The sequence below is a fragment of the Mya arenaria genome, chromosome 10, assembly GCF_026914265.1.
Source record: "Mya arenaria isolate MELC-2E11 chromosome 10, ASM2691426v1".
NCBI lineage: Eukaryota > Metazoa > Mollusca > Bivalvia > Myida > Myidae > Mya > Mya arenaria.
In genome coordinates, this window is record NC_069131.1 from 54,944,011 (window position 1) to 54,949,051 (window position 5,041).

Consider the following 5,041-nt stretch of genomic DNA (forward strand, 5'->3'; position numbering starts at 1 on the left):
ACTAGCATAAAAAAAACATGGTTACCAGACTGGAGTGATGTATTTCAAAGTAGAATCCTCGTCACAAGCATTAATTTAGTCAATAAAGAAAGTTTGCTATTCAATGTTAATCAATTTCCATCTGAGGCGGGCAACAGCGAAGTCTGGTTACACCGAGCCTTCTATCGGACACTAAGTGCACCTGTTTGCAGAGAGTTCCTTTCAGAGAAAATCGATCCAACCTTCTAACTTCCGTAAACTAGACTCCACTGTGCTGTGTCAAAATGATGGTTTCTATTTAATAGAAATAAACTTAATTGCATTTAAATACAATACAAAATTTAATCATAATTTTAATTGTTATTACGACTACACAAATACACGTTTTATCAGCGCTAAGTGAAATGTCGTTCGAAGTGAAATAATTAACAACACAGAAGTAAATTAAAGTTGCAAAACAGTGATAAATAAATGTCGAAAACAATGGTTTTCATGAAGGCTACCGAGTTAAATTTGAAAGAAATGAGCATAATACACGGTACTTCTTAATATGATACTATAGTAAACCACATTAAATATTTTAGCATTCACCAATCACTTAATAGTTTTGCGCTTTCTGCTATTAAATACACGGTTACAATCTTGTTATCAGTAATAAATATTTTCCATAAATGCATGTTTTAGGAAGAAGTTCAAGGTTTATCAGTCAATGGCGATGTTTGTTATACATGTGTATGTAAGTAAGTAAGTAATTATTTATTATAGTGACATGTGTATATATACATCATTACAAATCAATACAAATATAAATAGTTTAAGCAATTACACCCGGCCCATCGGGCCTATAAGTCACCTAGATATCACATATATGAAATACAAATTTTCATAAATTAAACATAACGAATATGTATGTAAGGTTTAAAGTGAATGTTATACATATCTATAAAGGAAATGTCTATATCATCAAATACGTTTATAAGTGAGTTTACATATTAAGGACATTGCATGAACAAACTTTCAACGTAAAAGATGTAATGTTAATAACTAGCAATACTTTTAAGCAAACAGTGTGGTTTTTCTCAGAGTGAAAGCACTAACAATATACTTGGATAATTGTCTCACATAGTCCTTCATAAGTAAAACAAGTTTGTCTAGATCGGAGATATTTACAAAACTGTCACGTGATATGATATTACCAAGGTAGGTATTTCTCAGTTCATTATACAGAGAACATTGAAATATGAAATGACACTCGTTCTCAACTTCTCCAGAGTTACATAGCCTACACGTTCTAGAGTCCACTGGTTCCCCTAAATAACGACCGGTCTCTAATCTCAGTGGTAATATACCAGTCCTACACTGAGCCAATAATGAACGTTCATTTTTCTTAAGGTCCATACTCAGATAGGTTTCACACTTGAATTCTTGTTTAAATTCACGGTACGTTCGTAATTTCGGCATAGATCTTATATCCTGTGACCAAATGTTAACATAATAGTCCTTGATCAGCGAATGCGCGTTCTTAATATCAACAGGCTGTTTTGCATTGAAACTGTCAGATATTCCTATTTTGTCCATGATGTCCTTCACCTCGCTTGACCAGTTAGCGGTACATTTTCTATAGTCAATTTCAAACACCTGGGCGCACAGTCGGTCACGGTCCATGAGAACAAGTCTATTCCACAGGCGTAGCATATTACTCCAGCGGCGATAACGGGTGGGTATCCATCCAGTGTCCCCTGTCAGCGCCGGGATCGGCGCGAAGCGATGGACGCCAAGGGCGTACCTCATAGCGCGGTTCTGCACATTATCCGATGGTTGGTATTGTTTGTACCCCCACACTGAGCTGCAATAATCCATGACGGGCACAACACAAGCGTTATAGAGTTTCTCATATGGTTTAAAGGAAATGTCTTTCAAGGGGTGTATCTTACTTATAACACTTCCAAGAGCTCTACCTCCCCCCTTTGAAAGCCCCTCACATGTGGTTGAGAAATCGCCTCTGTCTTGGAAAATGATGCCTAGATACTTATATTTGTCCACTATTTCTATTTCATTATCACCAATACGGAAGATAAACTGTGTTCGTTGAGTCCGTGCTTTCCGGAAGTGCATACATTTCGATTTTGACGTGTTTATGATTACACGCCAGCGTTTGCACTAGTTGTTCAAAATGTCGAGCATTGCTTGTAGGTTTTGTTCAGAGTCTGCGGTTAGCACAATGTCATCAGCGTACATGAGAATGGACACCTGGTGTTCCCCGATGGTGACGCCACACTGTAAGTCATTTATTTCCTTTACTAGGTCATTGGCGAAGACGGCAAATAACGTCGGTGATAACGTGCACCCCTGTTTCACCCCAGATATGCAATCGAACCAGTCTGTGTGTGAGTTGTTGAGCCGGACACAAGATGACGAACTCGCATAGATATTCTTGACAGAGTTATAAAACTTTCCATCGATATGATTTAGTAACAGTTTGTACAATAACATGTCCCTGTCAATATAATCGAAACAACGTTTCAAGTCAATAAACGCTGCATAGACATTCTTGTTGTTTCTTACAACACTACTAAGAGTAAAAACGTGATCTTCACACGATCTGTTCGCCCGGAACCCGTTCTGCTCATCAGCAAGGAGATTGCCCGTCTCTAGGTATTTTGTTAAGCGTTTATTTAAAAACGCCGTATACAGTTTACTGACACACGATAGTAGGCTAATCCCTCTATAGTTCATTGGGGTCCTTTTATCTGATTGTGGGTCCTTCAATATTGGATAAATGATTGCTTTTCTCCATATTGATGGGATTTTACTAGTATCGAATATTAACTGAAATAACTGTTGTAACACGGCAATAACCGGCGGGTTTTTCAACACATCATACGGTAAATTGTCTATTCCACATGCCGAGCCGGATTTACTTTTCTGTATAATTGAAGCTATCTCATCCAATGAAACGTTAATATTCAATGATTCGTTCGTGACGTAAAGGGGGTCAGCCATGTTATTCTCAATTAAAGTCTTGTGTATCTTTGCACGATCGTAGTGAATATCGTCAAAACTATCCGATTCCTTGCAGTTGTACAAGTCCTTAAAGTCATTTTTCCACCGTTCAAACACTTTCGTTTCATCACTGGTAACAGAACCATCAGTGTCATAAACTTCCATAGGTATGCGCGATTCTCGCCTTGGCCCTAACTTTTTTATTTTTTCCCAGAATTCTTTAGGGTTGTTTGCCTCAAATGTCTCAATTTCAATGGCTTTGTCTCTTCTATATGCCCGTTCTGTTTTATGCAAGAGCCGGTATGTGTTGATTTTGAATAAGGGTGGCACTTTAAATAATGTACAGCAAGTATATAACCGTGTGCAAATGAGTTTACATCTGAATTCATGGGTGTTTACAACTATCACGAGTCTTATCAAATAGAAGTAGTCACTATGAATTAAGCAGCTGTAAAAAAATCAAACAACTTTGCAAACTGAAAACCGTTAAACGAACATTCATAAACAGACTTTTTGAATTCCTGGAGAATCCAAGTCAAATAACAGGATTTTCCCCGACATATACAAAATATTATGCAAATAAAGTTTTGGGTTTATGTAAACCAGTATCTAGAAAATGGCACGTTTCCAGAAATGTGTACGTGGAAAAACCTAGTTAAGAAATCTATCTACGAAGTTGCTAACGCAGAATATCAATCAAGGCTATTGAGTGAAGACAGTTTGCGTGGTTTTCTGTCTATAAATAATGAAATATCACCATGTATTATATGGAGGTTCAGTCAAATATATCGCGAGCAATTCAAATATTGCAGGACGGTGGCTCTAGCTCTAAGTAAAATTTTCAGTAGACCCTACACTATGTTCTGATCAAACGTATTTCATTTCAGAACATGTTTTGTTATTTTGTCGTTCGAACGATACTACTAGGCAATGCCTTTGGCGAAAATTAAGTTTAATGTTCACAGTAAATCAGTATGACGAATTTTGTCAAATGCATTATTCCGAACAATTATTAGAAATGATGTCCGGTTTCCGATCTTTCACGCTCAGCGACCACAGTCGTGTACATATTTTCAAGACGGTACTACGATACATACATTTTCTCAGCAAGCCACTGGCTCATTTTTACCGCATATGTAATTACATGTACAATGTGTGTAAACATACCCTCATTTGAAGTCTTGTTCATTTTGGTTGTTTTTGTAAAAGTAACTATCTATTTCACTATGTTTACTTTAGTTATAAATATCACTCCTTTTATATCATTGTCATAACTCTATCTAAAATGCAGGACGATGTGTAATGTAGGGACATGTCATTTATTTCCCATTCTTTGTATTGTTGTGTACCCTGAAATTGATGCCATGCATATCATTTTCCTATTATTTTCTATGTTATGATTATATATAAACTGTATATTCATGTATTGTATGTTATAAATATGTAATGCTCTCCATTGTTGGAGGAATAAGAGAATTTATCTATCTATGTTATACAAGGGAAAAATTATGAATCAACATCGATAGAAATTGATTACAAAAAGATAAATAATGCTTGCTTACACGCAAATCTTATCTAAATTGATCAAGAACTTGTCAGAAAAGCGGTATGGACAAACGTGTAGTCATGTTGCATGACATGATCTACAAAAAAGGATTAAGTAGTTATTAATGAGAAATAATATAAACATTAAATCGTTCGAATATTGTACTCGCTTTGAAATATGCCCATAACTTTTGTGTTTTTAAATAACGGAATAAAAACAACGTTAATTCAAAATAACATTTCCGTGATTTTCACATAACAAACTACATTTGCCGTTATCACGAAATGTGAGTTGGTTGTATCAAAATAAAAGTCTGTTATTTCGAAATAAATTTAAAATAGGAATTTCAATCGAAATTTTGAATGTGTATTTGTATCACTAAATAGCCTTCGTAGTATTATAAAGTATTTGTGATTTTGCTCTGAAGTAGATGACAAACAAAAAAGGTGATATTAATACTTGAGAGTCATATGAATTAAACAAATCATAAATTTAAATGTCCTCACCCTATTT